The sequence below is a fragment of the Ranitomeya imitator genome, chromosome 10 (assembly GCF_032444005.1).
Source record: "Ranitomeya imitator isolate aRanImi1 chromosome 10, aRanImi1.pri, whole genome shotgun sequence".
NCBI classification, from domain to species: domain Eukaryota; kingdom Metazoa; phylum Chordata; class Amphibia; order Anura; family Dendrobatidae; genus Ranitomeya; species Ranitomeya imitator.
The window spans coordinates 47,031,355-47,041,301 of NC_091291.1; positions in this window are offsets into that span (position 1 = coordinate 47,031,355).

Here is a 9,947-nt window from a genome sequence, read left to right on the forward strand (position 1 = left end):
AACGGGGCATGATTGGAGACACAGGGGGCAGGATGACAGACATGGCGGCATGACTGGAAACACTGGGGCATGACTGGAGACAGATGGGGCAGAATTGAGACACAGGGGGCATGATTGGAGACGGGGCAGAATGGTGATACGGGCATGATTGGAGACACTGGAGGCAGGATTGGAGACAGATGAGGCAGGATGGATACGATGGAGATAGATGGGGCAGGATGGGGAGATCATATGGGGCAGGATAGATACTCATTAGGGCAGGATGGGAGAACATATGGCTGACGCCAGGAATGAGACACACGGGGGCTAGGATGGCGAATATTATTACCATAGGGGCTAATTAAGGGATATTATTACTGCAGTGATGTATTTATTTTATTTTTTGAGTATACTGTTCTAAATGGGGGGGCGGTCCTATTACTGTGTAGAGTGATACTATGTCGCCTTCTTCATGTGGTGTAATGTAGAAGTTGGGAAAATTAAGTAATGTGTTCTGCAAGTGGAACTCGAGATAACGGTGTTATTTCCTGCAGAAACAAGTCCTGGCTGAAGTGATGGCGGTCTGTGCTGGATGAAAGATGAAGGACTTCACCTAGAGACGTCACTGGTGAGTCAGTGTGTTACCTATACACTGACACTATACACTGTATACTATATACAGAGGTCCTGTGTATGTCACCAGTGATCACTGGATTACCTATACACTATATACAGAGCTCCTGTGTATAATGTCACTTGTGATCACTGTATTACCTGTACACAGACACTGCATACTAAGTACAGATCTCCTGTGTATAATGGCACTGATGGTGATAGTATTGTGGTTTTTTTATTATTGATCAGTATTGTAGTATTCAGTCACTATGTGGTGGTGGTGGTAATATGTGGTCTGGTCATGATGTTGTGGTATTTGTTCCTTGTATTTGATGATATTCGATCACTGTGGTGGTAATGTCATCTGGTCAGGGTGTGGCGGTATTTGTGCCTTGTAGATAGTATTATAGGTCACTGTGGTGATATGGTGTCTGGTCATGGTGCTATGGTATTTGTTCCTTGTATGTGGTATTATAGGTCATTTTAAAAATTGAAAAATAAATAAAAATATACCTAAATTGTATTGCATATTTTAACAAATATTTAATAGGTTACAGTAGAGTAGGGCCCGGGCAAAAGTGTCTACCTTGTCATTTTGGTGGCTTAAAAATCTTTTGGCCAAAACAAAAGCTGACGGCTATATGTGTGATCTGGTGATGGGAACTGTTAATGTGTGATAGGTGAGAAGTGGAGTTTTTCCAAGAAAGAGTGGTGGGACTGTGGACAGTTTGAGGGGTGGAGCGTGGAGGCGGGGCTGGGGTGGAGCCTGGGAGAGTCTCAAGGGGGCCCCGGAAATTTTGCCAGTATGTGGCCCTGAAATTTCTAGTGGCAGCCCTGCGTGCAGGTAAGTACTGGGAGACAAGGTCACAGATGTATGGAGACAGGTTGTGGATGGTTTTGTATGTCATGGTTAGGGTTTTGTACTGGAGTCTCTTGGCAACGGGGAGCCAGTGAAGGGATTGACAGAGGGGGTAGGCCGGGGAATAGCGGGTTGACTAGTTGGGTAGCAGATCAAACTTATTGAGAATTTCACAAGAAAAACAATGGTGTGCTTGGTTTTAACCAAACTTTATTCTTTTATGAGTTAATTACAAGTTTATGACCACATATAAAATGTGTTCAAAGTGCTGCCCATTGTGTTGGATTGTCAATGCAAGCCTCTTCCCCCACTCTTGACACACTGATAGCAACACCGCAGAAGAAATGCTAGCACAGGCTTCCAGTATCCGTTGTTTCACAGCATAGACTATTGCCTTCAGATGACCCCAAAGAAAAAGGTCTAAAGGGGTCAGATCGGGAGACTTTGGTGGCCATTCAACTGGCCCACGACGACCAATCCACTTTCCAGTTAACTGTTCATGTATGAATGCTCAGACCTGACACCCATAATTGTCTTTAAGGTCATCTGAAGGCAATTGTCTATGCTGTGAAGATACGAGATGTGCAGCATCTGAAACAGATACTGGAAGCCTGTGCTAGCATTTCTTTGGCGCGCGTGTGCCTAATTGATAACTATTATCAATAGGGCTAAGAATGATGAATTGAAACAATGGACTGATGTCATCTCTGTGGACTATGACACATTATAATGTATATATGTTCTTATGGAATAATGACTATATATGCTATGGCTGTACTGTGGCAGATAATTATTACTATAGACACAGATGGATTAGTTGTTATAAGTTATTATATGAGTGATATTATTTCTGCTGCTGGATACCACATAGTATGAGAGGCTCATAGCTGCCCATTGTATAGTAAATGTAGTGCGTCTTTGCTTACACACGCGCGACTGCTCGGCTCCCGTGACTCCTCTGGGCTCTTGGCATCTTTATGCAGTACCGTGCATGCGCTATGTGCTGTGTGACGCTCTGTGGCGTCACGGTTGCCGTGGGGATGCATACGTCACATCCGGCGAAGACGTCACTTCCCGGGGGCAGAGCTGTGATACACCAGCGGCCACAATTGAGACAGATATATATAATGCACAGGACAAGAGGAAGTGTGTTCCCCCTGACGAAGGCAGGACCGAAACGTGCGTGGGGTGGGCGCACACTCCCTTGTTTCCTCACTTCCAGCTGGGAAGTCTGCACTTTAATAGTGAGTATTGGATACATATGTATAAGTGTTGCACACTATAGTAGCATGGCCCAATGATGGGTACTTCTGTATGGGCATGCTTCTTAGAGAAGTGCATATTTAATGGGGGAATGTAATATGACCCTGTTTGGTGCTCATATTAGGATTTATTGTAAAATGATAATTTGGCAATTGGTGGGGTATACAGGGGGGGAGGGGTTGTGCCTTTCACGACTGCATATTTTCATAGTTGTTACTAATCGTGTCATACATCTGTCAATCGCTTTGATAAATGTTCTAATAAAGATCATATAAATTTTTATTGGACAAGTACATCTTTTTGTTCCCAAGTGGAACTGGGTTTATTAGTTACATAGACTACAAAAGAAAGATACTATGTGAGAGAAAATGCTTCATACTGTGAAGGAAATGTCTATAAGACATCGTGCCCGCTAAAGTATATAACCCTTACGAAGTTAGTGTTAAAGGGAACCTGTCACCCCGAAAATCACGGGTGAGGTAAGCACACCGGCATCAGGGGCTTATCTACAGCATTCTGTAATGCTGTAGATAAGCCCCCGATGTTACCTGAAAGAGAAAAAGACGTTATATTATACTCACCCAGGGGCGGTCCCGCTGCTGGTCAGGTCAAACGGGCGTCTCTGGTCCGCTGTGGCGCCTCCCATCTTCATTACAAGACGTCCTCTTCTGGTCTTCACGCCGCGGCTCCGGCGCAGGCGTACTTTGCTCTGCCCTGTTGAGGGCAGAGGATAGTACTGCAGTGCGCAGGCGCCGGAAAGGTCAGAGGCCCGGCGCCTGCGCACTGCAGTACTTTGTCTGCCCTCAACAGGGCAGAGCAAAGTACGCCTGCGCCGGAGCCGTGGCTGAAGATCAGAAGAGTCTTGGAATGAAGATGGGAGGCGCCGCAGCGGACCGGAGACGCCCGTTTGACCTGACCAGCAGCGGGACCGCCCCTGGGTGAGTATAATATAACGTCTTTTTCTCCTCTTTCAGGATGCATCGGGGGCTTATCTACAGCATTACAGAATGCTGTAGATAAGCCCCTGATGCCGGTGGGCTTACCTCACCCGTGAATTTCGGGGTAACAGGTTCCCTTTAAGTAAACATTTTATTTTCAAATGTCGGTCTCCATTATTAAACTGTGGAACCTATGATCCTGGCCAGCCCCAGCCTGCATGGGCGTAAGGCCCACAAAGCACAATTCCACACACCTGGCCATGTAGCGCGCTGGGGCGTTAAAGGAGACAAACGCCTCGCCAGTGGCAACTGCCCCACATCAGGCCACATACACATGTGCGGGAAAAAGGACTGTGTATACCAGTGTTCCCCAACTCCGGTCCTCAAGAGCCACCAACAGGTCATGTTTTCAGGATTTCCTTAGTATTGCACAGGTGATTGAATGCTTGCCAGTCCAGGTGATGCAATTATCACCTGTGCAATACTAAGGAGATCCTGAAAACATGACAAGTGTATGGGGGTATAATTTTCCCTGTATATACTAATAACGCAAAGTCCACGATTTTTTTTTTTATTAATACAGAATAGAAAAAAAGAAATCTATGTATAAAATCAGCATAGGATTATAATAGACGCTCATGCACTGCTATCACAGCACCATACAAGACCTACAGTAGTCTTTGTTAGCTGTATCCTTGCTGTTAAACTAAGGTAATAATAATAATTTTATTTATATAGCGCCTACACATTCCGCAGCACTTTATGATTAAGCAGGAATATAAACAGAAAATAAAGACATCACACCGTAACAAATTGTTCAACAGTTACTGGAGGACTGAGGGTCCTGCTTGCAAGCTTACAATCTACAGTATAAGGAAATAGGAGAGACACAAAAGGTACAAAGTGCTTATCATTGCATAGTCCAGCCATCATTAAAATAAATTGGGTTTGTTATACACTGCTCAAAAAAATCAAGGGAACACTAAAATACCACATCCTATATATATTGCTGAATAAAATATTCCAGTACCAAATTGTATTCATTGTATAGAGGAATATGTTCATAACAATAAAACATAATAATTATCAATGTAAATCAAAATGAATATCTCATGGAGGTCTTGATTTGGAATGATACTCAAAATCAAAGTGGAAAATCAAATTACAGGTTGATCCAACTTTAGTGGAAATACCTCATGACACGGAAAAGATGCTCAGTATTGTGTGTGTGGCCTCCACGTGCCTGTATGACCTCCCTACAATGCCTGGGCATGCTCCTGATGAGGCAGTGGATGGTCTCCTGAGGGATCTCCTCCCAGACCTGGACTAAAGCATCCGCCAACTCCTGGACAGTCTGTGCTGCAATGTGACGTTTGTGGATGGAGCGAGACATGATGTCCCAGATGTGCTCAATCGGATTCAGGTCTGGGGAACGGGCTGGCCAGTCCATAGATTCAATGCCTTCATCTTGCAGGAACTGCTGACACACTCCAGCCACATGAGGTCTGGCATTGTCCTTCATTAGGAGGAACCCAGGGCCAACCGCACCAGCATATGGTCTCACAAGGGGTCTGAGGATCTCATCTCAGTATCTAATGGCAGTCAGGCTACCTCTGGTGAGCACATGGAGGGCTGTGCGGCCATCCAAAGAAATGCCACCCCACATCATTACTGACCCACTGCCAAACCGCTCATGCTGAAAGATGTTGCAGGCAGCAGATCGCTCTCCACGGAGTCTAGAGACTCTGTCACATCTGTCACATGTACTCAGTGTGAGCCTGCTTTCATCTGTGAAAAGTACAGGGCGCCGGTGGTGAATTTGACAATCCTGGTGTTCTGTGGCAAATGCCAAGCAGCCTGCACGGTGTTGGGCTGTGACCACAACACCTATCTGTGGACGACAGACACTCAGACCATCCTCATGGAGTTGGTTTCTAACCGTTTGTGCAGACACATGCACATTTGTGGCCTGCTGGAGGTCATTTTGCAGGGCTCTGGCAGTGCTCCTCCTGTTCCTCCTTGCACAAAGGCTGAGGTAGCGGTCCTGCTGCTGGGTTGTTGCCCTCCTATGGCCCCCTCCACGTCTCCTGGTGTACTGGCCTGTGTCCTGGTAGCACCTCCAGCCTCTGGACACTACGCTGACAGACACAGCAAACCTTGCCACAGCTCGCATTGAAGTGCCTTCCTGGATGAGCTGCACTACCTGAGCCAATTGTGTGGGTTGTAGAGTCCGTCTCATGCTACCACGAGAGTGAAAGCACAAAACATTCAAAAGTGACCAAAACATCAGCCAGAAAGCATTGGTACTGAGATGTGGCCTGTGGTCCCCATCTGCAGAACCACTCCTTTATTGAGGATGTCTTGATAATTGCCAATAATTTCCATCTGTTGTCTATTCCATTTGCACAACAGTATGTGAAATTGATTGTCAAACAGTGTTGCTTCCTAAGTAGACAGTTTGATTTCACAGAAGTTTGATTTACTTGGAGTTATAGTCTGTTGTTTAAGTGTTCGCTTTATTTTTTTTGAGCAGTGTATAAAGATGCATGATCTGGTCATCAGCCAGGATCTGTTCAAGTACAGTCACCAAGTGCTACTAGTTCATGGAGGATGTGGAGACAGATGAACACGAGGGACCAAATTCTGAACAAAATTTAGCAAGAGGGAACAGGAAAGAGTTAGATTAGTGAAGTGAGGTGATAAGACTGTCTAAAGAGAAGAGTATTAATGCACGCCTAAAAAAGAGTGGGTTAGGAATTAGTCGGATCATCTGGTGTAGTGCATTCCAGAAAACTGGCACAGCACGAGAGAAGTCTTGGAGACAAAGGTGCTAAACTCAGATTATGGAGGATGTTAGTCTTAGATCAGTTGTAGAGCGGAGAGCACAGGTATCGTAATATAGAGAAAAGAGGGTGGGAATCTAGTGTAGCGGAGAATTGAGGAGAGCTTTGTGGGTGACAGAGAGAAGTTTATATTGTATTCTGTAGTGGATGTGCAACCAGTGCAATGACTGACAAGTTGGAGGCATCGGTGTAGTGGCAGGACAGAAATACAACTCTGGCTGATGCATTCAGGAAGGATTGGAGGAGAGAGTTTGGCAATATGGAGACCCTTCAGTAGAGACAGTTGCAGTAGTCCAGCCAAGAATGAATAAGAGCGACAGTAACAGTTTTTGCAGTTTCAAGGTGAGAAAAGATCAGATTCTGGAGATGTGTTTAAGATGCATGTAACATGAGTGAGTGAGCTATTGGATATATAAAGTAAAGGAAGATTTGACCTCTTCTTCTGCAGTATCTTATATTTGGGCTCCATTTGTCAAGTACCTGTAATGACTAGGAATACACAAGCTCAAAAGGACATTGTCCTATATGTGCTTCTGAAGATGTTTTTTTTTTCTATCACATAATCTCTGTCCTTATGCTTAAAGGGAACCTGTCACCCCGTTTTTTCAGATTGAGATAAAAATACTGTTAAATAGGGCCTGCACTGTGCGTTACAATAGTGTATGTAGTGTACCCTGATTCCCCACCTATGCTGCGAAATACATTACCAAAGTCGCCGTTTTCGCCTGTCAATCAGGCTGGTCAGGTCAGGTGGGCGTGGTGACATCGCTCTTTTCTTCCCCAGCTTTCCGTTGGTGGCGTAGTGGTGTGCGCATGTCCAAGTTCCGAATCCACTGCGCGCACGTGAAGAAACAGCGCGCGATCTGCGCTATTACCCCTGTCATCGGTGGGGGCGACCATCTTCCTGGGGCCGCGCGTGCGCAGATGGAGTGCTCTTCTGCACGGGGCTTCAGGAAAATGGCCGCCGTGATCTCCATCTGCGCACGCGCGGCATCCCGCGGCCATTTTCCTGAAGCCCCGTGCAGCAGAGCACTCCATCTGCGCACGCGCGGCCCCAGGAAGATGGTCGCCCCCACCGATGACAGGGGTAATAGCGCAGATCGCGCGCTGTTTCTTCACGTGCGCGCAGTGGATTCGGAACTTGGACATGCGCACACCACTACGCCACCAACGGAAAGCTGGGGAAGAAAAGAGCGATGTCACCACGCCCACCTGACCTGACCAGCCTGATTGACAGGCGAAAACGGCGACTTTGGTAATGTATTTCGCAGCATAGGTGGGGAATCAGGGTACACTACATACACTATTGTAACGCACAGCGCAGGCCCTATTTAACAGTATTTTTATCTCAATCTGAAAAAACAGGGTGACAGGTTCCCTTTACATGTAAATATTTGGTATAGTTCTAATTGTCTGTATAGTATTCTCCTTGTTAGTATCTTGCTGCTGTACCCACCTTCCTTCCTTTGTATATCTTTTTCACTTTGAACAGTACCCCTAAAGTTCTTGCCATGTGCCTACATGCATAAGTATCAATGATAATACTCTTACGAAAAAACACTAATATGACAGAACACAAGAACCCATTTTGTTCAAGAGGGCACAAATATTTAAAGGGCATGATAAACAAGAAATGCAATATCTGGAAATCAAGTTGTATGATAGTCGGAGTCTTGAACTGAGCCTCTTTAGAATTTTCACCTCGTCTGTCTAGACACACAGTCCTTTTACCAGAGGAACATGTGAACAGAAAGACTGGCCATGCACAGCGATATTACTCCTTGCTGAACACAACTCGGAAAGTGGACAAAATGGCTTAATCTGAGCTGCAGCTGTTGTGTCCTCAACAATTCACTTCCTTTGTATTGGGGCTAACAAAAAAGTCACAATTTTGAGCAAATCATTACAATCTCAATTACTACTCAGTTGTGGCATAGTGTTTGTATATAGGTCTATATTTAGGCTGCCACATACATGCACCTATATGAGTATAATACTATAGGAGTGCTGCCTTGTCCTACATTTTTGGTATTGTGCACTGAGTTGTGGCTGTCCCCAGGGTCATGCGCCCTTATCCACCATCTTTCCCAGACAGCTTTTAAATTAGAGCTAAGCACACAGCGGAGTGAGGTTATATGGCTAGGGTCCATCCAGTGAGGTCACTCTGTTGCTGGTAGATGGCTGATACACTTTTGATCAAAAATGTTATCTAAGTTTGTAATATTTGTTTTTACATGTGTAGAAGTAATGGGATGTGTATTAAAAACAAAGGATGTTCTCAAGTTTGAAACATATCCTCTATCCGCAGATTGTTGGGGGCCCAACCATCCTAGCCTTAAGCAATCCTAAGATCTGGGGTTCTGAAGAGCCCTGTGTGAATAAAGCAATGGCCGGACATTGCCATTCCATTATCTGTTACTGTGAGCACTGGAGATTGCTGAGCGATGCGCTCCCTTGGTCTTCAGCACTCCCATTGGAATGAATGGAGCGGCAGTGCACTTGATCGGCCACCGCACCATTCACAATGGCATCTTCAGTGCACCGGTTCTTAGGATCGCTTGGGGGACCACGGCAATTGGACCCACCAACAATTGGAGATTTATTCCATATCGATTGTAACTGGACTCATACTCGACACTGAATAAATCGGTGTTTTCAAAATTTTTCCATTTTTTTCATCGCTTGCATATCATTAAAATGTCTATCCAGCCTGCGATTTCCATTACTTCATGCCTTTCCCTACTTGGTGTTGCAATTTCTATTTTGCGGAGTGTAAAATGTAAATAAGCTTTCAAATAGAAGAAAGTAATACGTTCTAGAGCATGAAAATATGTATCAAATCTAAATTTCTTACCCCGCTGACCGTCCTTGTAATGGTCCGAGCACTTAGAATAAACCTAATTAATGGTTTGTTCATGAACTGTCTAAGATAACTGCGACCCTCCATTATTCTTGCATCCATCTAGTACTAAATTCTGTAAAAATAAGTAAACAAATAAATTAATGAAATGTCTTCAGGAACAAATAATAAGGTGGTTCTTTACTATCTTCTATCCTATTCTACCTCAGATATAAGACCTGTCAGATCTGCTGTAACCTCTTAGGATGTTTTACACTGTGCTTTTTTCCACATTAATAGGCTCCACAGGGGCTTTCATTCGAATCCCCCCACAAAACGGAACATGGACGTATGCGCCGACGTGGCTGTCTACTATGTCTGAGTGTCTGACTCCAGGAGGCGTATACTCCTGGAAATGATGCACGGCAGAGCACACGTTCGCGCTGCTGGAACCATTACAGCCTATGGCCAAGTCAGCACATACGTCCAAATCCCGTTTCCAGAAGGGGGTAGGGTAGGTGGGGTTCGGAGGCAAATGCCGACAGGACCCACAAAGCACAATTTGAAAGCAACCTTAACACAATATTAGCATAATTCTCAGTTCTCCTGAC